General features: G+C 35.0%; 1 protein-coding gene across 1 annotated transcript in view; it reads right to left on the bottom strand.

The window, feature by feature from the left end:
- Positions 1–27,507, bottom strand: part of TENM2 (teneurin transmembrane protein 2) — a 1,754,865-nt gene that overhangs the window by 1,389,996 nt on the left and 337,362 nt on the right. The window contains exon 4 of the mRNA XM_081504400.1: positions 20,029–20,142. The gene's annotated coding sequence lies outside the window, so the exon portion shown is untranslated. The remainder of the gene's footprint in view (positions 1–20,028; positions 20,143–27,507) is intronic.

Here is a 27,507-nt window from a genome sequence, read left to right as displayed (position 1 = left end):
ATTATATATATTATCTTCTGGATATTGAAAAACACTAAGACTCGTTACTGATTAAAAAGCTGAAGAAAACATAGAGGCTTTATGTTTATCCTTCTAATTACACATTATATCTATATGAAATTATATGCTACACAGTCTTTTATGATTATTTTTTCATTTACCATAATATTTTCAAGGTCATCTGTGTTGTAACATGTATCAATATTTCATTTATTTTTATTGTTGAATACTATTTCATTGAATGGATATACCACATTTTATTTATCCATCCACCAGTTGCTTTGTATCAGGATTATTTATACTTTTTCGCTACTATAAATGCTGCTGCAATGAACTCACATGCACAAGTTTTGCACATTAATGTACAAGTTTTGTATAGATGTGGGTTTTAATTTAGCTTGGTTATGTGATAACTTGGGTCATATGATAACTCAATGTTCAGCTTTTTGAGGAACTGTTTTCTAAAATGATTGCACCAATTTGGATTCCTATCAGCAATGTACAAGAGTTCCCATTTCTCTACATTCTCAACACTTACCATTGTCTTTTTTAATGTATCAATACTAGAGGGTGTGGAGTACTATACCATTATGCCTTTTTTTGCATTTCTCTAGTGACTATTGATGTTGAGTAGCTTTTAATGTGCATATTTGTTATTTTACATAGTCTTTGAAGACATGTATTTTCTTATCCTCTGCTCATTCTTTAATGGGATTGGTATTCTGTTTATTGAATTTTTAAAGTTCTTTACATATTCCAGATAAGTCACCAGACATATGACTTGCAAGTACTTCTTTCATTCTGTGGGTTGTTTTTTCACTTTTTCTATTGTGTTTTCTAAAGCATAAAATATTTTATTTCAATGATGCTATTTTTTTTTTTCAGTTCAGTTCAGTTCAGTCCAGTCGTTCAGTCAATCCGACTCTTTGTGACCCCATGGACTGCAGCATGCCAGGCTTCCCTGCCCATCACCAACTTCTGCAGCTTGCTCAAACTCATGTCCATTGAGTTGGTGATGCCATACAACCATCTCATCCTCTATTGTCCCCTTTACCTCCTGTCTTCACTCTTTCCCAGCATCAGGGTCTTTTTTAAGGAGTTAGTTCTTCACATCAGGTGGCCAAAGTATTGGAGTTTCAGCTTCAGCATCAGTCCTTCCAATGAATATTCAGGACTGATCTACTTTAGGATGGACTGGTTGGATCTCCTTGCAGTCCAAGGGACTCTCAAGAGTCTTCTCCAACACCACAGTTCAAAAGCATCAATTCTTAGGCGCTCAGCTTTCTTTAGTTCCTCTTCACTTTCTGCCATAAGGGTGCTGTCATCTGCATATCTGAAGTTATTGATATTTCTCTTGTCAATCTTGATTCCAGCTTGTGCTTCATCCAGCCCAGCATTTCACGTGATGTACTCTACATAGAAGTTAAATAAGCAAGGTGACAATATACAGCTGTGACATACTCCTTTACCAATCTGGAACCAGTCCATTGTTTCATGTCTGGTTCTTTAACTTCTTGACCTACATATAGATTCTTCAAGAGGCGTGTAAGGTGGTCTGATATTTCCATCTCTTTAAGAACTTTCCACAGTTTGTTGTGAACCACATAGTCAAAGACTTTAGCGTAGTCAATGAAGCAGAAGTAGATGTTCTCTGGAACTCTCTTGCTTTTTCGATGATCCAATGGAGGTTGGCAATTTGATCTCTGGTTCCTCTGCCTTTTCTAAATTCAGCATGAACATGTGGAAGTTCTCAGTTCACATACTGTTGAAGCCTTGCTTGGAGAATTTTGAGCATTACTTTACTAGAGTGTGAGATGAGTTCAATTGTGTGCTAGTTTGAATATTCTTTGGCATTGCCTTTCTTTGGGACTGGAATGAAAACTAACCTTTCCGTCTTGTGGCCACTGCTGAGTTTTCCAAATTTGTTGGCATACTGAGTGCAGTACTTTCACAGCATCGTCTTTTAGTATCATCTTTTCTTTCATCGTTTTTTTTTTTTTTTTTTTACTGTTTGTCAAATCAAAAACCCCAAAACTTGCCTACCCCAAGGTCATGAAGACTTACTTCTATGTGTTCTAGTATTTTTAAAGTTTTAACTCTTACATTTAGGTCTAGAATTAATTTTGAGTTAATTTTTTTGTGTATGGTGTGAGGTAGGAATTCAAGGTCATTTTTTTTTTTTTTTGCATGTGGATATCCAGTTGTCCAACACCATCTGTTAAAAAGACCATTCTTTCTTTATAAAATTGACTTGCCATATGGTAGAAAAGCAATGAGCCATAAATATCAGGTGAACTTCTGGAATCTCATTTCTATTCCATTGATCTATACATCTATCCTGATGCTATTATGACACTGTTAAGAGTATTACAGCTTTTTAGTAAATTTTTAAATCAGGAAATATGAGTTTTTTCCAGTGTTGTTCTTCTTTCATAAAAATTTTTTTGGATATTCTGGGTACATCCCTTGCATTTCCACATGAATTTTTGGATTAGCTGTGCAATTTCTACAAAAAAAAAAAAAAAAAACCGCTGAAATTTTGATAGGGATTGTGTTGAATCTGTAGATCAATTTGAGGAATATTGCCATCTTGATAATATTAGGTCTTCAGATTCATGGTCATTGATGTGTTTCCATTTATTTAGATCTTCTTTAATTTCTTCCAAAAGTTTTGTAGTTTTCACTGAAGATGTCTCATACTCCATAATTATTTTATTCTTCTTATAAATGGGATTATTTTCTTAATATCATTTTCATATATATTCTAAAAGTTAATGCACTAAACATAAATGAGGGCTTCCCTGATGGCTCAGTGGTAAAGATTCTGTATGCAGGAGACATGGGTTTGATCCCTGATCTGGGAAGATCCCATATGCCATAGACCAACAAAGGCCATGCAACACAACTATTGATCCTGAGCTCCAGAGCCCAGGAGCTATAACTAGCGAGCCCATGTGTTGCAACTACTGAAGCCCATGCACCCTAGAGCCTGTGCTCTGCAATAAGAGAAGCCACTGCAATGAGAATCCAGTGTATCACACCACAGAACAGCCTCCACTTGCCATAACTAAAGGAAAGCCCATGCAGCAATGAAGACCCAGAATATTCAAAAATAAATTAATAAATAAAATCATTTAAAAAATAAATGATTAAGGCAATTGTCTCGCAAGGGAATATGCCACAATGCTATTTTATACTAAGTTGTCTAATACCAAGAATGTTTTCCATTTTAAATTTCTACCATTGTATTCCTGTTACAGTATAAGAAAATTAGGCAACAACACCTGAAGAAGTTAAATTAGGAATGTTTCTCCCACAGGCAGTAAAATACCAAATGTTCAAAGAGGATGCTAAAAATGACGAGGGTTAAACTCACTTCTCCCTTCATTTCAGGTGGCACCTCTCCCTGGAAGCATACTCTCATATTAGGTCCTATGCACAATTTTCAGTACAGAATTCCTGAATTAGAAAAGCGAAGAGATCTTTAAAAACTGAAGTAAATCCTACAGAAAATGTAAACACAAATTTAGCCTTGGATGTTTAGATCAAGGCATGTCTATGAATAGCACAATTTGAAGCACAACACATTCTTGCTTGTACTATGTTCAGTGATGCTATTTGTTATAATAACTGTGCCTCATGATACTGCTTCCTAGAGGTATATTTTATATATTTTACTGACTAAAGTATTGTACCATTATAGCTTTAAAACACTGGAGCAACCAACTCAAGGCTTTTATTTTTAATTGATATTAATAATTTAGCCTTAATACTTTTTGAAGCGACCCATGAAAAGGTATCTACATATAAGACTCCCAGGCATGGTCTGCTCTTTCTGGTCATTGCTTTTCACCATTTCTCCTTAAATTATAAAAGGAGAGCGAGATGTGTTGGGGATGTACAGCTGTGTTGTTTCTTGAAACAGCTGGTACCAACCTGTCAAAAGAAAAGATCTTCTTTCCAAATATGTGCAGACCTTGTGTAAGTAGGTATAATGTAAGCCCGGCACCCACGGTTATTGATTCTGTTCATTGACAGCTGAGCTGTTTAATACATTCGTCCTGTATGCAATGCCATTTTCAAACTCTGAGGATACGGAAGGTTGTTTGTCTAAAACGCACTCTTGAGAGAGCAAAGGCTAACCAGCCCTGTAGTTGCGAGGGCTCTGACAGAAACCTGAGTGAAGAAAATGGAGCGGAGAAGCCAGCATATATGTTCTAACCTGCCACAAATAATGATTTTTAAAAAGCCCCAGAAGGATGTGCTTTGCTGCTTTACATAATGCTATAATGCATTAACTCATGTAATATGACTAGCAAAAGTTTATTTATTCATTTATTTCTGCCGCAGGCAAATAGCGGATAAATGCTTACAATAGCAGGTTAGCAGGTGTTTCAGCTACAGCCATTAGTACCTCCTTGATGTACAGTAACTCTTCAACAGCTTGCCTAGTTCTAGCCCACATGGAAATTGTCAAAGCCTTTAGTGATTTGCAGAAAATAAAAAAAGGCCGAGATTTTAAACTGTAGTATTTAAATCAATAGAGGGTTTAGTACATTCAGGCTTGGATAATTAGTTCACGATAGATAAGGCCACAGCTGTAGTCTATGTAATCTATGCATCAAGAACCTTGCCATCATTTTCACTGACCACCCATCTTCTCATTTACTTATTTATTTGGAAAAATATCCAGGGATGCTATTCAACAGCTTCCCTAATGCATGCTGTGCTAATAAATTTTAAATACTTCTTCAGCAGTTCACTCTTATTATCTGGTGTAATATACCTTCAGGCTACTGAGTGCATCTATAGGTTTCCTTCTCTCCATAACACATCGTCCTGTCTACTGAGCAGCTCACTGAACTGAATTGATGTAAATGAGGCTTGAAATGTTAAACACAACTTGTAATATCAAAGGTTTTCATATCAAATAATTTTGTTCCTAGAGAATCCTAGGGAGATTAAGGATGCACATGGTGTCTAAAATGTCCACCAGTTACATGAAATATCCCAGCAGTAGATAGATAATTACCAGCTCACACTAGGAATACAAAGAAGGCACAGTCAGTTTATCTTGTCCATGTAAACAGACTGGGGAGTTTTTCTGGGAATTAGGTCCATATAAAACTTACTGAATACAGAACCCAAAATAACTGCAGACATCTGGCTGATAGAAGCTTTTATGATTGGGCCTTGAGGTAGTATTTTCCTTACAACTACAGTCACCACAATCTTCTAAGCCCAACTGAGAAGCAAAATGTGTAAGGCTGAGCTTTCAAACTAGCCTCTGTCAACTTATCTCAGAACCCTGTGAAATAAGTTCTTCGTAACCTGTAATGCTAAACTGATTTTCAGGGTATACTTACACTGCTGTTCGGTACTCAGTGAGGGAAGATTCCTGACTCTGGGTTGACAGGGGCAGATAGTAAAGGCCACACATCATTCAAATTGACTTGAAGGTTTCCAGAACCAAGACACTGGGGTTTCCTAGTTAGTGAGACTCAAACGGGAATAATGTACCCCAAACTCACTGCCAAAGGAGATGCTGCTGGAGACAATTATGTAGTGTTGAGATGCAGAATTGAGATGGCTGGTTACCAGCAAAGCAAAGAGCAATGGTTTCCAACTGGGGACAGTTTTGATGCTCAGGGAACATTTGTCAAGGTCTGGAGACAGTTTCGGTTTCCACAACTAGCAGGTGGGGTGGGTGGGTGCTACTGGCATCTGGAAGACAAGGATGATGCTACACATCCCACCATACACAAGATGGCCCCAACAACAAAGAATTTCCCAAATGTTAATACCACTGAGCTTGGGAAACCCTGATATGGAGCACTGAGGCAACTATCTCATTGACTTGAAGTGAAAGGAGATTTGGGACTGAATTGTCCAAATAATTACCCTAAACTCTCCACTTGGCTCTGTCCATGGGGGTCTGGTCTGAGGCCACAAATAAAGATGCCTGTGCTTGAGTTAATCAGTATAAACATCCAAAGGTTATGAAGGTTCTTTCAGACTGCAGGATGGGATCAGCCAATCAATTGTATCTGGTTTTAATCCATCATGAGGGGCAATTGTTCCCACAGGTACAGACCCAGTGAGGTGATGTATCTGAGCTCTATCATTACAGCAAGGGACATGCTAATTTACTAGTGTTGCAACCTCATTCCAGCAAGAAACATTATTTAGTTAAGATTTATAAAGTGCTGTGAAGAGAGACAATGCTATATAAATGCTAAGTATCATTATTATCATTATCTTTCTGTGGAACTCCTTCTGTGAGTAACGTTACAGTGTAAAACACACAGACATCACTTTGTACCCATTTGTGGTTTTGAGGGGAGGTTACTATAATGAGTAATTCACGTTGTGTCATCTCCTTTACACTCTGAGTTAAAACAAATTAAATAAAGCTTAATTAGAGAGTGCTTTATGCACTATGAAAATGCAGCTGATTGATATTCTAAGTAAATGCAGGTTAGTTACTAAAGAAATAATACTGAAAAGCCTCCAGAATGATGAAATCAAGACTGGAGTTCCATGATCTTAAACTTATGGTTAAAACAGATAAAATCCCTCAATATGTTTTGACTTTTTTCAATTGTCTCTTTTCTTACTGTTATATTGAAAACAATACATTTTATGATTTCCCCATTTTTAGTGAATGTATGCCATCTGAGCATTTTCATGTTACTAAAATTTCATTTTAATTTTAGCAGTGTAGAGAAGAGTCTCTTTGTGAGAGAATAAAATAACAATTGATAACCAGGTATAAACCTTTTTAACAAAACCTAAAGCATGCTAATGGAGTGACTGCTTAAAATATAGTATATTTGTAAATTATTTTAGATTGGATTTTTCAATGGTACTTACTTTCTAAAATGGAAAGCTTGTCTTAGGATTCTGACTCAGGTGGAAACTGTCAAACTGTCAATGAGTACAGTAGTCACATTTTGACTGTCATGCCCAAGGCAGTGCCAAAGACACTGATAACAATATGGCACTGCTAATGATTCAATCATTAGGAGAACACAGGCAGACATGGTTTATGCTTGCATGTGTATGCTGATGTGTATTTCTATTAGACTCTTTCATTTTTACAGAAATATACAGGGAAACCAGTCTTATCAATTTAAAACATTACTGCTACTTTTTGCCTATATCAAATCAAACTCTTTGATCCACTCCTCCCCTCCCTGTTACCTAAAGTATCTTTTACACTGTCAGAGCCACTAAGATTTTAAATTGAGGACTTATGGCAGAAACAAGTTAATTTCTAAAAGAAAGAAAATGCCATCTATACACATCTATGAAATGCTAAAAACTATAGCATAGTTACACTCTTGCATTTCTATATATGCTAATTTTTCTACTCAGAGCCAAAGCAAGATGTATCTTGATGCTCAGCATCTGCCTTCACATACTTTTCATGCTAGGCCAATGCACAGGCAAATGAAACAATACTTAAGGCACTGGCATCATTGTAGAGTATGTCATTTGATCAAAAAGAAGAGAAAGAAGAGAGAAGGCAGTTATGATGAACTTATCTAGAGTTCTGCAACCACAAATGTTGGAAAGACATTTTAATTTCCACATTTATGTAAATTTTGAGTTAAATTTTGTTTTCTCTTATTTTGATTTACGTGGTCAATTCACTTTTTTTCATAGCTGGTGGCAATGTGGTGAATTCCCTGATTAGAACCAATAAGGTCTTAAACTGTTCTTGCCTCTATCTTCAACATTCAAATATGGTCAAGGGAAAAGTGGACCAAGTGTTAAGTGACTAGGGATGGAGATCAATTGTGGTATGGATAATCATGGCAGGAAGAAATAGAAATAGAATGAACTGAAATTCTTCAACATTTGCATTATTTCATTTCTATGTCTAACCAAGATAGAGCTGAAAAGTGACTCCATTTCTCAAAGAGGAGATCTACAAAAAAATGTTTGAGACTAGTGGGAACACATACACTTTTTGAGCTATAGTTGAAATTATTAAATAGCTATCCTTACATTTATTTAGTTACACATACCTAAACAAGATTACCTGTTTTTAAACACTTCCATATGTTCACATATTGTACCAATCACCAATTATACTTTTAAAGAGTACAATTCAATGCTTTTTAGTGTATTCAAAGTTTCCTTAGGAAGCTTGAATCCTTTGGCTATCACCTCCCTATCAGCCTATCACTTTCCTCAGTTAAAAACCAGTTATAGGCTTTCTCTCATTAAAAATTTCCCTTTTCTGGTAATTTTATAGGAAAGGAATTCTATAATATATGGTCTTTTGTAACTGGCTTATTTTACTTAGCATAGTGTTTCCAATCTTCATCTATATTGTAGCACATATACACCCTCCATTCTTTTTTTAAGGGCTGAATAGTATTTCATTACATGGATAGACCACTATTGATTATTTATTAGTCAGCTGATGGACATCTGCATTGTTTCTACCTTTTACCTATTATGTATAACACTGCTATAAACATTCATGTAGAGGGTTTATTTGAACATATACCTAGAATCAGATATTTTAAAATCATTAATTCAGGAATATTTTTATATATTCACATTTCCTGAAATAATTTTGTTCAAACTCTTGATGGGCATTTTCAATATCAGTCTTCATAAACAATAAAGTCACGTTTTGACTTAACAGTTTTCCAGATCACATAATTTTCATTTTATTCCAATTCTTTTGGAAACACAATTTTTGTTTGTTTGGTTTTTCGCCATGCCATGCAGGTTGGAGGATCACAGTTCCCTGACCAGGGATGGAAACAGAGAACTTTTAAAATCCATGTATGATGATCTCAACTGAAATTTTATCCCAATCCACAAGAGCTCTTTCATATAGCTTTTGAACACTTTGCTGCTATTCCCACTCTTATGGGAATTTCACACATATGACCTCTAAGATGTAATCCACCTACTTGACTGCTGTTAAGAGGAATTTCTCAGTGTTTGTTTACAATGGCATCCCAGTGTGAGGTCAGACCATAAGAATTTGTGTTAATTTTGGGTTAAATTTCTTCATTTCCTTTATTTTCCTGGTTCCATTCATTGATTTCTTTAAGAATCCAAAGGATGCTTTGGCAAAGAAAGTGTGCCAGTTGATCCACAGTGTATGAGAGTTCTAGGTGCTCCACTTTCTTGCCAGAATTTCATATTATCAGGCTTTTTTATTTTTAGTCATTCTGTGGGGTGTTTAATCATATCACATTGTGGTTTTAATCTGCATAATACTGATAAGTAATGAGGCTAACACAATTAACATATGTATTTGCTGTGCTGTGCTTAGTCCTGTCCAACTTTTTGTAACCCTATGGACTGTGAAAGTGAAAGTCGCTCAGTCATGTCCAACTCTTTGGGATCCCATGTGATCCCATGGACTGTACAGTCCATGAAATTCTCCAGGCCAGAATACTGGGGGGTAGGCTTTCCCTTCTCCAGAGGAACTTCCCAACCCAGAGTTTGAATCCAGGTCTCCCGCATTGCAGGCGGATTCTTTACCAGCTGAGCCACTGTGGTGTTGGAGAAGACTCTTGAGAGTCCCTTGGACTGCAAAGAGATCCAACCAGTCCATCCTAAAGGAAATCAGTCCTGAATATTCATTGGAAGGACTGATGCTGAAGCTGAAACTCCAATACTTTGGCCACCGGATGCAAAGAACTGACTCACTGGAAAAGACCCTGATGCTGGGAAAGATTGAAAGCAGGAGAAGGGAACGACAGAGGATGAGATGGTTGGATGGCATCACCAACGCAATGGACATGAGTTTGAGTAGGCTCCGGGAGTTGGTAACGGACAGGGAAGGCTGGTGTGCTGTAGTCCATAGGGTCGCGAAGAGTCAGACATGAATGAGTAACTGAACTGATGGACTGTAGCCCTCCAGGCTCCTCTGTCCATGGGATTCTCCAGGCAAGAATACTGGAATGGGTTGCCATGCCCTCCTCCAGGGGATCTTCCCAACCCAGGGAACCCTGGTCTTCTGTATTGCAGGCAGATTCTTTACCATCTGAGCCATCCAGGGAAGCCCAAGAATACTGGAGTGGGTAGCTTATCCCTTCTCCAGGGGATTTTTCCAACCAAGAAACCAAACCTAGGTCTCCTGCACTGCAGGCAGATTCTTCACCAGCTGAGCTACCAGGAAAGCCCAATATATGTATATCAGGCATCTTTTATGAAATGACTGTTCAAATACTTAATCCATTTTTTTTTCCTATTGTGCTAGCTCTCTTTTCCTAATTGATTTGTAGGAGATGTCTGTGTATTTTGGTTTTAAGCCATTTGTGTGTAACATGTAACAAATATATATCCCACTCTGAGGCTTTACTTTTCACCCTGTTAACCCTGTGCTTTAGTATATCATTGTTCCTAATATAAATGCAACTAATTACCATCTTTCTTTATGTTTATGACTACTATAATACTTAAATTTTTTTCCCTATGTCAAATACTATGTTCTAAAAATGTTATTGTTTTACTTTGCATAACTTAAGTTACAATTCACCTGGAATTAATTTCTATGCAAGATATCAAGTGGGGTCATTTTTTTTTTCTGTATGTATTTCCAAATGAATCAGAAGCATTTATTGAAAAAGACTGTACTTGGCCCATGCTGCAGTACCAACTTTGTCACAAATCAATTATCAGTACATGGGTGAAATTGTTTAAGGAATTTTTGTTTCATCACTTAGTTTGTCTACATTTACAGCAATACTATTTTATCTTAATTATAATAGCTTTATAATAAAGTCTTGATACTGGGTAGAATAAGTTCTCCAACTTTGTCTTCTCCAGATTACACTTTTTATTTTCAGGCATTTCCATATGCATTTATCATCAACTGTCAATTTCATCAATGTGTCAAGATACACCAAACAGAAGAAAACAATTAAAGCCTCCACTTGATTTATTTAGATCATCTTTATCTTCTCTCAACACTATATTATTTAATTTGTAGAGAATGCATGGCTTTTTTTAGATTTGTCCTTGGGTGGTTTGTTTTTCTGACACTTTCATAAATTATGTGGTTTTATAAAATTCATTTTCTAATTGCTTGTTTAGTGCAATCAATACAGTAGATTTTATATACTGACCTTAATAATTCCAACATTATAAAGTCAGTTTTTTTGGACTTTTCATGTAGATTTGTCTGAAAATTAACCATTTTATTTCTTGGTTCCCAATTGTTACTGGATTCATTTTTCCCTTGATTTATTATATTGGTTCCAACATTTAGTGTAATATTGAATTGAAGTTATGCTACTAGGCATAGTGGCCTTACTCTCAATCACATGGAGAAAGCTTGCAATATTTTACATTAAATATAAAGTTGGATGTAGTTTATTTTTTAATTTTTAAATTTGTATGTTTTATAATTAAGAAAGTTTTCTTTTCAGTTTGATAAATTTATCAATAGTAATATTATAGTTTATTAAAATTTTTAGTATCTCTTGTGATAATTATATGATAGTTCTCCCTTTCTCAGTACATTGTATTACAAAGATTTTCAAATATTAAATAAACCTTGCACTCAAAGCATAAGGCTATTCATGACGCATTATTCCATTTGGAATTGCTGGATTTGGTTTGTTAGCAATTTGTTTAGGGTATGTTCATCTATGTTCATGATGATATTGGCCATTAATTTGCCTTTCCTTATAATGACAGTTTTAGGTTTTTTAACATCAATATTATGTATGCTGAACTCATAAAATGAGTGGTTCCTCCTTTTTCTAGGTTTTGAGGGCATTTGTGCTAGATTAACATCTTTTCTTCCAGAAATGTTTGCTAAAGTTTCCTGTGCCTGAAATTTTATTTTTTGGAAGATTTTAATTTATAAATTAAATTTCTTTAATAATTACAATTATGCTTAGATTTAAAATTAATTTTTATGTAATTTTTGTGGATTTTTCTAATGTAAATAGACATGCTGATTGGCATAAAGTTGTCATATCTTTATCTTTTTAAGAACTGCAGATATGTGGTATGGACATCCTTTTTTCATTCCTGACATTGGTAGATTTTCTCATTATCTCCTCTATGTCTCTTATACTTTCTTGTGAATTTCCATACTTCTATCTCTCTATGATTTATTTTGGACATTTTCTTATTAATCTTCCAGTTCATTGTCTCTCTTTGTGTCTAATTGGCTGATAGATGTACCTACTGAGTTCTTGGTTTGGGTTATTGTATTTTTTTTTTAGTTCTCAAATATCTATTTTTTTCTCTTATTTCCACTTTTCCCCATTATTATAATATTTTGTTTTCTTGATCATAGAAATTATGGTTATTTTTAAATCTATATTCTGTAACTTTAATATCTGAAGTCTCAGTGAAACTGTGTTTATTCTCTTTTGTTTCTGTTGGCATTAATTCATATTATAAGTTATTTGTACTGGTTTTTACATTATCTCGTAACTTTGCATGCTTATTTTTTAAAATATGTACTAAGCATTTAAAAAAATGTAGAAATAGTTTGAAGTCTTGGATAATGTTATTTTTTCTCTTGATAAAAAATAATATTTGTTTTAATAAGACGCCCAGGAGCACAATTAATCTATGATTCTGCAATCCAATTTCCAGTTTATGTTAGTTTAAAAGTGATCTGCAGTCCCTGTGAGAATTTATCTAGTTTCTGGTACTCCAAAGATTCAGTCCTACAGAGTAACAAACTGAAGTGATCAGAGTTTGACAACAGCCTCTTTTCCTTCCCCTTGTGGTCTCTGATCTTTTGTTAATTTTGGTCTGTGAGCTTTTTAATAGTGCTGCATAATCTTCAGTCTCTCATGTGATTAGCTTAATGATCAGAAAATACTCCAGGACAAACAGCCCTAAGAATGGGATTCTTTTCTTGGCCTCCACCATCTTACAGATCCTGGCCTAGTAGCATTATTTGTTCTCCAAAGGTATCAAACAGGCACTTTAACATTTTGTCTAAGTTTTTTAACTGTCTTTATAAGAATTTTGGTCCAAATTACTGGTACTTCATTACTAGAAGCTGAGGTCTAAATAATCTTTACAATAATATAAAATACTGAATAATACAATTTTTCATAATAATATAAAAGCTTACATGATTTAGAGCAAAAGCTAAAATACTTAGTATTTACATTTTCTTTACTAGGAAAGTTGATTAATAAGTAATATTGCATATTACTAAATGATCAGAGTATAAGAAAAGGTAAAGGAAATTTTAGAACAGTATTAATATTACTAAAATTGACTGAGAAAACAGCTAATACAGTTAAACAGTACAGAAAACCAGTATTTATTAACAATTATGGTCCATCAGTCAAGAATGTGTGCATATATATGTATTATATATTTTATATATTTATATAAAACTTCAAATATATATGTATTCCTCCCACTGTCTGATTTCAAGTTTACAAGTACATGCTGAAAGCTAATGAACCTACCATGCACCCTATTGAGTGTTTTTGCTCTTTTTTACTGTATTAGTAGAGCAAGTAATTCATTACTTCTGCCCACAATTAAAATGTAACTATCTTTGAAGTAAATGGCAAAAAAAAAAAAAAAAAAAAAAACAACCCAAAACACTACATATTCATTCTCTGAAACATGTAATTCTAACAGGCTTTAAACATTTTTTTTCCCCATCCTTCTAGTCACTCAATCCAATCTTCTCAAATACTACTAAAAACAAACACTATTTACTAGCCTCTGGTTGAAAACCTCACAAAACTTAATGGAAAATAAAATTGAGGCAGGGTTGGAATGAAGTAGGGTAAAATTCAGAAACCATGAGTTTTACTATCCAGTGGCAACAATAGATAATTAACTGAAAGCTAATTTAAGCATACATAGCTAGTCTGACGGAGAAGGCAATGGCACCCCACTCCAGTACTCTTGCCTGGAAAATCCCATGGACAGAGGAGCCTGGTAGGCTACAGTCCATGGGGTCGCTAAGAGTTGGACACGACTGAGCGACTTCACTTTCACTTTTCCCTTTCATGCACTGGAGAAAGAAATGGCAACCCACTCCAGTGTTCTTGCCTGGAGAATCCCATGGACGGCGGAGCCTGGTGAACTGCCGTCTATGTGGTCACACAGAGTCGGACACGACTGAGCGACTTAGCATAGCATAGCATAGCTAGTCTGGGTTGAAATCTACAGAAGAGAGCTTCCAAAGAGATTCATGAGGCTGAGAGAAACTAGTTCAACGTTAAGGCTTTGAATGGGACCTGTTTTCCTCTCTATTCCTTATTAGCTATGTAACCTATTAGAACTTATTTACTTTTCTGTAAAGTAAGGATGATAATAATTCTACTTCTTGGGGTTGTTATGAAGATCGATTAACACATATCAAAGTTTAGAACAAGGAAGAGACCATAGTAAAGCTTATATATTTTTATTACCATCGTAACCACTAAAAGTTAGACACCTTGAAGATTTCATCATGGCTCCAGGAAATCTGAGAATGTAGAAATATAAGAGGAGTCTACTTTATATGAACATCACACAAAATATACACTACCTACTCCCAGAAGAAAAGGGATAATTTCCCTTCCTCTTTATTTGTGAAAAGTCATTTTTGTGACCTCTTCAGACCTCCTTTGAAACACACTAGACATGTTACACTGCTCAGTCCCAAAGAAATTGGTTGGCTTCATAAAAATAAAGCACAATGAACAGGGTTTGTTTTGATCTTCTCCAGGTGACTTTGGGACCCACAGGAGTTCTTAAAATATCAGCAAACTAATATTTTAAATATCCATAGTTAGGTCTATCAACACAATATGAACTATATTATAACTTAGAAAGTCGTATTATGAGTTAGTGAACAGGAGTGAGTGAGAAGTGACTTATAAATGAGTTTTGGACCATGTGTGTTTCAGAAATTAGATTCTCTCTATATAAATATATACTTGAAATGATTTCTTTTTCATCTTTAGTAGCCTCCTTCTTGCTTCAATGAGTATAGTCTGACATTTCTCATGGATTCAACTTGTCACCTTTAGTAAAGCAAGTAATTAACAAGTATTTTCCATAAAAGGTTAGAAAGTAAATTAACTTTTTCTGACCATGTGGACTCTGTTGAAACTACTCAAGTCCAGTATTGAAGCAGAAAAGTGACTATAGGCAATGTGTAAACAAATGGGCATTGCAATGCTACAATAAAACTTTATTAACAAAAACAGAATGGTAACTGAATTTGAGCTATGGGACATAGTTTACCAATCCCTGAAAAGGAACCAAAGGTCAACGATTTCTAGCATAGTCTAGGAACTTCCCTGGTTTTAACACTGTTCTCATTTACAACTATGGCTCGGGAAAAGGGACATCCATTTAGTCTATGTAAAATTATATCCGAATCCCAAACACTCCTACAAAGGGAATGCCTTTGTTTTGGTTAACCATAGCCTGAAATCCTCATGTGGCTTTCTTTTATGGCTAGCTTGTGAGATATTTATTATTTATTTAAAGAATGCAATCTTGCAACAAAAGAAGGTATGCATTATTCAAACTTGTAGTAAGTTTCTCTTAGTCTCCAGTATATAGATACTTTGAGTGTAAATGTATTTGAAAATAATTCTTTCTCTCACACTGTTATGCAGACATCCTAGAGCTGTAACAATTAGTTTGCACATCTGATTCTTTTCAGTATTTTCTCACTAACACTTTTATGAAAAATACTTTGTTATTTTAGAGATAATTTGAAAACTACCAGACTTCATATTGTAGAGACTACAGTTTGAACTTACCAGGACTATAAAGCTATTTTATAAAAAGGGAGACAGGGAAAATACTACTCTTGTTTGCTTTGTTTCCTTTTTTTTCTAGAGGAAAGCACAGAGGAATTCTTGAAAAATTGAAATCATCCTTCCAACTTTAGCTCTCTACTTTGTAATTTTCTTTTTCCTTTTCTTGAAAGGCATGATTTCATAGCACTTGATGATACTGAGGTAGGTATCGTTTACTTAATGATTAGAACAAGTCCTGAAGCCAAATTCCTAAGCATAATTTAAATTTTGACACTGACTTATCTAAACTGGAAAAACTAGCTTTCTCCTTAACCTGTATTTACTATCTTGTTGCAATATAGTGAAAATTAATCAGTGTTAATGAAACACTTGGAAGATGAGAATGCCTTATAAGTGCTAGATATCATTCAAGAGGTCCCTGTTGGAATGAATGATTCCTACCAGAATACTTTTAGAAAGAATACTGCCTTACATTTAAAACCCTAATTTAATTTTTGGGAAAACGTTATTGCTTTTTTGTTAAATAGATTGAAAAACCATAAAGTCTTTGATCAAATAAATGTTACCATGGATGGATTATTGTCACATTTTGGTTGGAACAAGCACTACATATTGATCTTAGTGATGTTTTATTCATATTAGAAATTATGTCAATACAAGTCATTTGGACAGATGGAGAGTCATATACTTAACTACAGAATTTAACTACCTGCGCTTGTGTTCTTAATTTTCCAAATTCATTAAAGCACCATGTTTATTAGTAAATCCAAGAATTAACGAGCTTGATGCTAGCTTACATCATTGGGCTTTCTAGTGACATTTTCTACATCACCTGCAGATTAGCCTTCTGGGTACACAAATTCATTCTCTTTCTCTCCCTAATCTTTACATGAAACCTTTGACATTACTAATAGCAGGCCAGAATTTAATGATTTTTCAAGTAAAATGTTACTGGTAAATACAACTGCATAGACTGCCTCAAATTTGTGAATAGTGTTAAAATAAACATTAGTATAATTAATCAAGTGTGGTTTTACTACCTTTTCCTCAGATTAACTCCTGCCTCATATCTGTTTAAAATAAAGATGGTTTAATTGGTATGTTGTAACTGACTTTCATTGCTTTTAATATGCAAAGTGATAAAACAAATTCTCTATGAACTTAACTATTTTTAGTTTGGGTTTTGTGTTTGTTCAATCATCTGAAAATTAGTGGCTAAAATTGAGAATACACCCCCTCACCACCTAAGAAAGTATACAGCATATAAATTGCTTCTTTGGATCTGGTAGCATTTAGATGTATAATCCTGTTTTTAAATCCTATCTTGTTCTAGTTTTGAAGCCCTGGCTAGAAACCAGTTAATTCCTCTTTTTTAGCAGCTAAATCCACACCCCAAATATCTCCCATGTTAGGCTCTCACACCCCTGGTCACTATAGCCCCTCCCCAAGGCTGGACATTAAATGAGGTACAAGCCCTGTGCCCCAGAGCCCCCTGAAATCATTCAAACTAGGCAGTGCTACTCCTTTTACCCTGATTTGCCATTTCTTCCCTTGGAAACCAAAGTAAAGGTGCTTGCATGCAGTCCCTCTCTTCCTCTGCCCTGTGACAGACCCCAGAGATCTCCTGTGTAGCAGGTACCACCCCCAAGTGTGACCGACATGCTCAACCTTAGAACTATGAGCAGAATGAACTTTTCAATGGTAGTATCTCCTTATCAATTAACCTTATCATACACCTAAATAATAAAACTTGTTCAAATAAGGTGGAATTATTTGTTTTGCCTTATTATTTTTCCCCTTCTCCCTCCTCCCTTTCCCCTTTCCTTTCTTCCTCCCTTCTTTCCTTCCTTCATTCTGCTCTTCCTTTCTCCCTCCCTCCTTCCCTCCCTCTCTTCCTCTTTATATCCCTTCATTTTTTCCTTTATTTTTCCTCTCTCTTCCTTCTTTCCTTCCACCAAGCTCAAGAAGACACCTTTGCTCTCAGGCATGAGGAAACTTTCTTACAATTTGTTCTTTTTGACACATTTTGAAACCAAAAACCAAGTAATAAGTGAAATATCAAGCCATGTGCCCCACCGAGGATTCAGCAGGCATTGTTATGGTACCAAAAAAAGGGTCATGTGAAACGGCTTCTTATCTAACTGGGCACTGAAGGATTCACCAGCTCAATGAAGCCATCTCAAGTGGATTCATGAACACTGCTGGTGACTGGCCTTGTATTTTTCAAAGTGTTTCCTGAAGCCTCATGTACTACCATGCCCGGACTTCCAACTCCTTTCATGAAGCACACAAAGGAACTGTAATTGTATCACTGTTATAAGCAGATCTCATCCATGCAAAATGGGGGAAAAGATTCAGTGCCCCCATTGTAAAAGGAATTTAATTTGTGGGGATAGCATTCAACATTCAGTGCTTGGCTCAAATGCTATATTCTCAGGAAGACTTTCCCCAACTTCTCCAATGAACAGACGGCTGTTGCGACTTTAGTGGAGGAGACACAGAGTAACGTGCCATTTTTATCATGTCACAGCAAAGATGGCTTATCATCTTTGATACTTTGACACTTTAATCACCTGACTGAAGCAGAGTTTATAAGATTTCTTTACTATTAAATTACTTTTTTCCCTCTTTTCAGACTGTATTCTTTGTGGAAGGAAGTCACTATGCAGAGCTCACACTTCAGGAGTAGGGAGTTACATTCCTAACTCGTTGAGAGTGAACTATCTACAAAAACTGTTTAGAATTATTCTGTTTAAATTTATTTCCTCTCCCCCATTCATTTATTTATTGAATAATATATTTATATCAGTATAAACTTACAATATGCAGATATTTATACTTTAGGTCATATCCTAATTTATGTTTTATGCTATGCTTAAATAGTTTCAGCTTTGACCATTGAGTATTCTTTAGGTTGACTACTATGTGCCTTTAAATATACCCCATCATTGTGTTTTGTTTTGTTCTTAGCGTTGTCTTACTCTCTTGCACAATGAGAGGCTCATCTTGTACATTTTCTGCCCCAGTTCTAGAACCAGTCATTCACCAAGAAGCCCTAATACCACTGAAGAATGGTATTAGAAACAAAAATCTGGGTACTAGGTGTGCTCATAGCTATTGAGATGTCATTGGTTCTAAGCTTAACAGAGCAATTAAATAGATGTGAGTATACTAACTAGAGAATACATATATATATTTCCATATTTAGCTATCTGTAACTACATTAAGCTAAACATGAGCTCATATTGGTGTCTCCAGCTCTAATCTATTCCCACCTGGATTCTTCAAGACTTTCCCCTTTACTTCCCCATTAATTCTCACCTCAAGAGTGAGAAACCTGGCTCCCACCATTTGCCATTTGCCATTCATTTACTTAATTATGGATAGTAATTTCAGAATTGTTAACTCATAAGTCTGTGAGAATCAACTTCATCAACTAGAGAACACTTCTTATGTATAGTTTGTTTTCACTTTAATCTTACAGACTCTGCTCATATCCAATGTTAAGGACCACAGCTATTTTAAACCTCTCTGACTGATAATGTCAAAATCTTTGTCATATCTAGATCTGGTTCTCATCTTTTCTTTGTCACTGAGGACGATGTTTTTACTCACTTTTTAACATGCAAGTAATAAGAATCAAGATAAAAAGAACTTTAGTTTAAGATTTTACATTAATATGGTTTGGAACTGGTTCTGTGCTTTACCTCTTATAGCCGCAGGTGTCAAAGCCTTCAAAATTCTCCAGAAGTCTGGATTTTGATACCCATGATTCTTTGGACTTTCTTAAGAACTCCTCCTCAGATCAAGTCTGTGTCTTGTGGTTCTTTTAGCTTTACTACACTGGAAATGTGTTCATGTGGTGATAAAATATAGGATATAAGGAAGCATTTCATAATCATACGTCTCAATCATTCAGTGGTCATGTGTCCCTGGTCTCTAAGCATCACAAAGTATCTCTTGGATCCTTATTCTCACACCTTCAGGTGATGTTTCTTCAATTTAGATAAAATTTTGCTAAAGTATTTTATGGAGACCAGACATTAATTATGAAGAATGTATTAGGCATTACCCTAATAATGCTTGCACATTCACAATGCTTACCTTTCCCCTTGCCAGGGGATCTTTCCTGGCTTTTTGCCATGAAAACCTGGTGGGGTCTTTGGAGGTAAAAGCCCTCTAATGCGCGGTGAACCTCTGAGACCATGGTCCACCAAGAGTTTCTCCCTCTGAAGCAGACCCACAAACAAGCTCCAACATATTATTACAATTATCATTTAAGTGCTCCTACCAGTACATGGCTCCAGCAGCTCCTGCTCCAGTAAGCAGCTCTTGGCTATGCCCCTCTGAATTCTCCTTTCTCTCTAGATTTTTCAGTGGCAATTTGCCTTGCAACTTCAGTTCACTGATGGATTAAAAATAATAATAATGGCTTTCAGTTTATTCAGTTTTTAAGTATAGGAGTGATAACTTCCAACATCTTAACATATTGGAGCCAAATCTTGGAGTTAAACAATGTATTTATGATGTATTATTAATTCAAATAGAAGCAACTTTTAAAACATGATATAAAGTATGCTATTTATATTTACATTTGTGTATGTATAATAAAAACATAACACCAAATTATTAATAGCTCTTATTTCAGAGTAATGGGATGAAAGGTTATTTTATTTTCATCTACTTGCTTCACTGCACTTTCTAAACTTTATACAATGAACTACATCATTTTGAAAGCATTATTTTTATGTTTCTATTATGAAATATTTTAAACATAAATTTTAAAAAGTAATAAACAACTAACTCTCCTTTTTTAGAGTATGTGTCATGGTATTTCCTAAGCAAGTTATATATTTCTAGTTGATATGCATGTACATAAAGTCTTTGTGCTTTAAAAATTTACAAAAATAGTATTGACTGTATATATCTTCCTGCAACTTGCATATTTCAATTGAAGATATATATGCCTATGACCCAGGAATTTCTCTTCTACAAAAATGCCCTAAAGATATTCCCTCATGGTTGCATAATGAACACATTTAAAATAAAATTTGCTTTTGCACTATTATGTCAGGACCCACCAAAAACTCAATAACCTAAATTTCCATCAGGTAGAGAGTAAACAATAAATTAGCGTATTTTTACAAATGAATAGTATAGTAAAATTAAAATAGATGGGTTACATCTACATGCTATTAATATAGTTAAATTTCAAATAACATTATATTGACTAAAATTATAAATATGTAAATAAAAGCAGAATTCACTATTTATTCTTGCTCCTAAATTAATAGTAATATCCTATTTTTAATAATTCAATAACTATTCTGTTCTTTTCACTTCATCACTTCCATCGTCCTTAGCTATTTCAACAATAACATTTGTGATATCATACAATACTTGGATTTCAAATTATTCTTCCACATTTTAATGATCATTTTCACTCATTTTGCCCATTTTCAACACTTGATTTACTCCTGAACGCATCAATAAGAAATGTCTAAGATGATAATCTCCAAAATTCCAGCATAGCATCACCTTCGTTTTATTTCTTCTATCATTACAATCTTGCTGAAAATGCTACTTTTTCTTCTTGATAATCTTCATATCTCCAACTTCCTTCTGTTTTCCCTTTCCATGAGATTTTGGAGGATCTCATTTCTCTCTTTTCCCAGCCTTGATATCAGATTTAGCTATTTCATTGATATTCTCATAGATTCATGTCTCCCTCCTCTTTTCTTTTCTAACTTAACAACTCTGTTGACTTTTCACTCTTGAGTCGGTCTCCTCTCTCCCAATTCATTTTTTATATTCCTTAGCTACCGGACGCTGCTGGATGAAGTTATTGACACTAGTTCCTAACACAGTTATGCTTATAAAGCTGCTCGGTAACTACTGATACTATGTGTTTGTCAGTTGCTTATCATATACTTGCAGAGGTTTCAGATCTTCTCCTGTCTTCTCAAATTACCAAAACCCCTGATTATTTTACCGACTAGAATTAGTCTTGATATCCCATTGTCTTCAGCTTTACTGAGAATATTGTTTGCTTAATTTCTCTTTATCTTTCTCTTCTATATCTCAATATTACTCTGTACCTTCAACCAATATTTACTTCCTCCTTGTAGAAGAAATATGACTTCTGTCAAAACTAACAACTATCTGTGTGCCTTTGTTTTGACATTCTACCTGTGTCATCATGATTTTACTCTTTTACCTTTTGTATTGCCTATTTCCCCTTTCTTCAAAACTCCTTCTCTCTTGCTTACAAATATACTTAGAGCTCCCCTCTCCAAGTAGAATTTTATATTTTTCTCACTGTTCTGCTTGTTATCGTCTAATCTCTCTTTTAATCACCTTTTTTATTCTTACTTGCCAAAATATTAGTTTAGTATTTAAAATTTTTAAATTTAGAATTAAGACACAGAAAATAATATAAAACTGCTAATCTCAAGTGAGATTTAGTAAATAATACTAGTTATCATACTTACTTAAAATACTTTAACAGAAACTAATAAATTATAACACTAAAGCCCTATTGTCCAAACTTTCCCTTACTCCCTCCCTAGAGGTTGTCACTCTCCTAAAGTCAACATTGCCATTCTCATGCATTTTAAAAATTTTGTATTATTTAAAATACAAAAGTTTTGTATGTGTGTGTAAATACACACACATACAAAATATAAGACACAAAATACAAGAGTGTATACACAAGAGTGTATATACAAGAGTGTATTTTGTGTCTTTAAAAAATTCAAACAGAGTACATAGTGTATATATTCTTTAATTTGCTTGTAGTATTGCTTTATGTAGTACTGGTTTATCCTACTGAAGGATTCATTTGCTTTCCCTTTGTTACTACTAGAAAAGTGCTACCAACAGCTCCTTGTCCATGTGGGAGAGTATTGGGGGAAAGTATCTAGAAGAGAAGGTGCTGGTTCAAAGAGTTTGGATAATTTTATTCATCATTACTAAAGTGAATTCCAAGATGATTGTTCAAATTTACATTCAAACCAGACTCTGTATGGTTTGTTTGTTTGTTTCCATAAATCCTCACCAATGCTTCATGCCATCACACTTAATTTGTTTTGCCAGCCAGATGAAAAGACAATGCTATCTTCATTTAGTTTTTCACTTTGTCATTTATTACCTATAGAGCAGCTTTTCCTGTGTTGACTGATTATCTTCAGCTCAGCTAACTGTCTCTTTAAAGCACCTGCCTACTTTCTAGCTTTTTTTTGTTGTTGATTTTCATTAATTCATTTATTCAACAAGCACTGATTGAACATCCACATTTTCTAGGCACGCTATTACATGTTAGAGAAAAATCAATGAACAAAGCAAAAATAGTTGCCCATTTGGAGTTGCCATTTTTGAAGGGATGAAAATAAAGAATGTGAAAAATAAGCAAAATATATATTGTGTTGCAAGGTGATATGTAAAATAGAAAGAAAAATAGAGCACAGTAATGGTAATTGTGCAAGTTGCAGTATGTAATACTGTGGTCAGAGAAGTCCTCGTTGAGGGGAGATTTGATCAGACTTGAAATTGCCAGGAAGTTAGCAAAACGGTTTATATCAGAATAAAGCAGTTCAGACAGAAGAACAAACTATAACAAAGTCCTTAAGGTAGGTGCATGGTAGTCATGTCTTACAGACAGTCAGGATACTAGTGTGTGACTGGACCAGAATGAATGAGGGCAGAAGAAGTTGGAGTGGAGATGAGAGAATCACTGTAAGGTTCTGAACTATGATCCTGCCCTCAGAATTTAGAAGATCATGTGGCTGCTGTGTAAGAATATGATCAAATCAGGGAGACCAAACAGAAGGCTGTCACCATAATATTGGCAAGTGATGATGATGATGGCTTGAGCCAGGATGGCAGCAATGTACATCATGAACGGTGGCCAGATTGTGAACAAATTTTGAAAATTGAGATGGATTGGACACGAAGCGTTAAAGGAAAGAGGAGTCAAGAATTGGTCCAGGCTAGAGTTTGATTTGAGACACTGCAAATATGCAGGTGCCTTAAGTGAAATGGGGGAGCCTGGGAGTGTATTATACTTTGAGATGGCAATTAGTCATCAAAGGCACAGGTGGCACAAACAATGGATAAAATCAGCAAGGGAATAAACTAGAAGGAGAAGACAACTGAGGACTTGGCTCTGTGATTGTTTGACTAAGTATAATGTGTATGAGGATTACAATTCTTTCAGGATTACAATCCTTTCAGAATTACACGGGTGGCAAAATTGTCTCAGGGTGAGTCTCCCCACTTCATTGTGTTCATGATGTACCCTGTGATACAGAACTTCTACATCTTAATATGATTAGATTTATAAATAATTTTATCATCTGAATTTGGGGGGTTTTATATTTTTTTCATAAAATTTAAGACAACTTTTGCTACATTTATTTCTAGTTACCTCACAGATTTAAAAGGTATCTTCTCTAAAATTCCATTTCTGTTTATTCCTGAAGTATAGAGATTAATTATATTATTATATTTTTGTATATAGCTCTTCTGGGTTCTAAAAATTTCTCTTTAGATTCTCTTGAGAATAATAAATGTACTGGTTATTTATTTCTGTTCCCCATATATATTTAAAAATTTTTGAACTAATTAGGGTCATTATAAAATATGGAACAGAAAGGAGAAAGGAGGACATCACTGATATTGACTTCAACATGAGTATTTTTACTTTTTACTATTAAGATGCTGGCTATAAGTTTTTGGTAGTTACCTTCATATCAAGAATATCTTAGATTCCATGGATTCTATTTTTTAATTGGAAATGGGTGAATAATTTTATCAAATTATTTTATTTTGTATCCTTTGAGATGACCATCTAATTCTTTTTCCTTTTACCTATTTTAACATATTTAATTACATTAATAATTTTTATAATGCTAAATTATCTGTGAATTCTTGAGGGAAACGCTATTTGGTCACAAAATATTTCTTATATATTTCTTTATTCAGCATGCTAAAATTCTATCTAGGATTTTTATATATAGAATTTTAATTTAGTTAGAACAGTTTTTTTTTTTTTTTTCCTCAAACTTGTTTCATGTGGGTATTGGGGTTATATGTTACCTTTAAATTAAAGCTGCAAAATATTCCATCTTTTTATCTCTTTTGAACAACATGGAAAAGCCAAAGATTTCATGCTGTGGAAATTTTGGTTAAATTCATCTCTAAAATGATCAGAACCCAATGAGGTCTATTCTATTCACCTATATATTGCATATTTCTATTGCATATGTGCTGAACCACTGCAGCATCCTTTAACTAGTCTCACAACATCCTCCATTGACAGGATGATCTTTGTAAACTTTCAATCAAGTCACATCACTTTTAAATTTCGTATGGCCTGTAAGTCCTGAGTAATCTGCCCCATCTCCCTTTCTGACCTCATCCATCACCGTTCTCTCCCTAACCCAGTACAGCGGTTCTTATTCTATTCTTGGAGCTCACATGCTTCTTCCTCAGTGCAGGTCCCTCGCACTCTGATGTGCCATCTGCATAGAATGCTTTTTCTTTAGATCTGAGTTTGACTGCCTTCACATCACTCACATCCTTGTTTAGACATCACCTTTCAGAAAGGTGATGCTTACTTCACTCAGTATGGCAAACTCTAGGTTCATTCATGTTTGTTGTAAATGGCGTAATTTCATTATTTTTAATGGCTGAATAATATTTCATTGTATATATGTACCATACCTTCTTTATCAATTCTTCTGTTGCTTCCATGTCTGGGTTATTGTAAACAGTACTGCAATGAATATTGGGGTGCATGTATACTTTCAGTTCACAGTTTTTTTTTTGGATGTATGACAAGGAGTGCAATTGCAGGGTCAACTATCACAACGTTATTAATTGGCTATATGCCAATACAAAATACATTTTTTTAAAAAGTAATTGCAACACTTTTCAGACAAAAAAGAGAAACACTTCATCTGACGTCTCTGTGTAAAAGATCAACCTTTCTCTAGTCCCTTTCGACCTATGACCTGCTTCTGGACGCTGTTTTGTTGTTTGTTTTTACTAACAGTTACCAATATCTAATTTTTTTTTTTTTTAAGAGATACCAACATGTGAACTTAGTGTTTTTACTGCTTGTTGCTTCTTTTTTAGGTGGGGGGCACGTTGTATTAGTTCACTGTTACTTTCTCCCTTTCCACAATGAAAGTTTCATGAAGGCAAGAACTATTTCTCTATTCTCCACTAGAAGTGACAGTCAAAGTGTCAGTTGCTCAGTCTTGTCTGACTCTTTGAAACACTATGAACTGCAGCTTGCCAGGCTTCTCTGTCCACAGGATTCTCTAGGCAAGAATACTGGAGTGGGTTGCTATTTCCTACTCCAGGGGATCTTCTCGATGCAGGATCAAACGCACCTCTCTTGCACTGCAGATAGATTCTTTACCATCTGAGCCAATGGGAAGTCCAACTCCACTCAGGTTCCCACTAAAACGTCTCCAAGCCCTATAACAATGTGAGTACCTGGTACATGGTCTTTCAAAAATACTGAATGTTTTAGTGATCGATAAAAGTACCAATATCACTTTTCACAAACAGTAAAGGCCACAACATCCTAATGTGTGGTCTCATCAATCCCTCATTCAATTGGTACTTCCTAGTCACTGACTTTGTATCAGACCTTGTCCAGAAAACTATATAGACAGTGGTGAACAAAATAAGCTCCTTTCTCTCAAGTTTATACCCTGGTGGTGGACAACAGTAACCACATAAACAAGTAAACATATGTTTTCTGGTATTTTGGCAAACCTGAAAATAAAAACTCTGAGTAGTAGCATTTGCTAATATCCATGGTGTAAATACAGTCACCTTGGTCGATTTCAAGCTTTCAGTTTTTTAATACAGCTTCAGAAAGTTTATAAAGTGGCTCCCATGGGCAGGCATTATTTTGTCAGATAGAATTAAGTGTTATTGAGGAATATAATGCAGGGAGAGGGATATGAGGAGATTCTGAGGGAAGTGACATTTGAGCAGAGGCCTGAATTTGAGCAGAAACAGATTGGTGAATATCTGGAGAAGAAAAACATGAAGCAGAAGGAACAGAAAATACGAAGGCCCAAGGTCAGGAGCTATGCCTGGAGGAGCAACAAGGACACTGTGACTGGGGCCGAGTGAGCAAGCCGAGGGGAGCAGTGAGGTCAGATGAGGTCTGAGGACCTTACAGCTTATTTCAAAGCCATTTACTTTCGTTCTGAATAAGATGGACACCACTAGATTGGAGCAAAGGAATAACAAGATTTAAAATACACAGTCATTGTAAATTATGAAGAGAACTATTGTCATGTTCTGCCTTTGAAATAAATAATAAACCCAACAATACAGTATAGAATCTTATATAAGTCACTACTAACTCAAGTGTGTACACAGCAGAATCTTTTTACAAACCTGCAGTGGAGTTTTTTCCTTTATGAACATAAGTTATAGATGTGTGAGCAGCAAAATTTTTGTGTGGATAACTTAAAGCACTTGATTGTAGTTTTACCAGCAAGTTCTACCTGACTTGCAAATCTGGCAAATGCAAATGATTGGCAATTACTGGCCTGGAACTTAGAGCAAACATTAATCCATCCATATTGCAAGTTTCTTTTGGTTTCTTTGGCATTATTTTATGATACTCATTTCGTTTTTCAGGGGACATTCCAAGCTCAGTAACAGCCTAAAAGATAGTCTCAGATTTTTATAAGAAACTGATTTTTAATGTTAAGACTAGTTTTAATACTAGTGATTTTTG

Source organism: Giraffa tippelskirchi, chromosome 6, assembly GCF_054371585.1.
Source record: "Giraffa tippelskirchi isolate mGirTip1 chromosome 6, T2T-mGirTip1v1.2.pri, whole genome shotgun sequence".
Taxonomy (NCBI): Eukaryota; Metazoa; Chordata; class Mammalia; order Artiodactyla; family Giraffidae; genus Giraffa; species Giraffa tippelskirchi.
The sequence above is the reverse complement of the archived record's forward strand: the minus strand, read 5'-3'. Positions and strand labels throughout refer to the sequence as shown.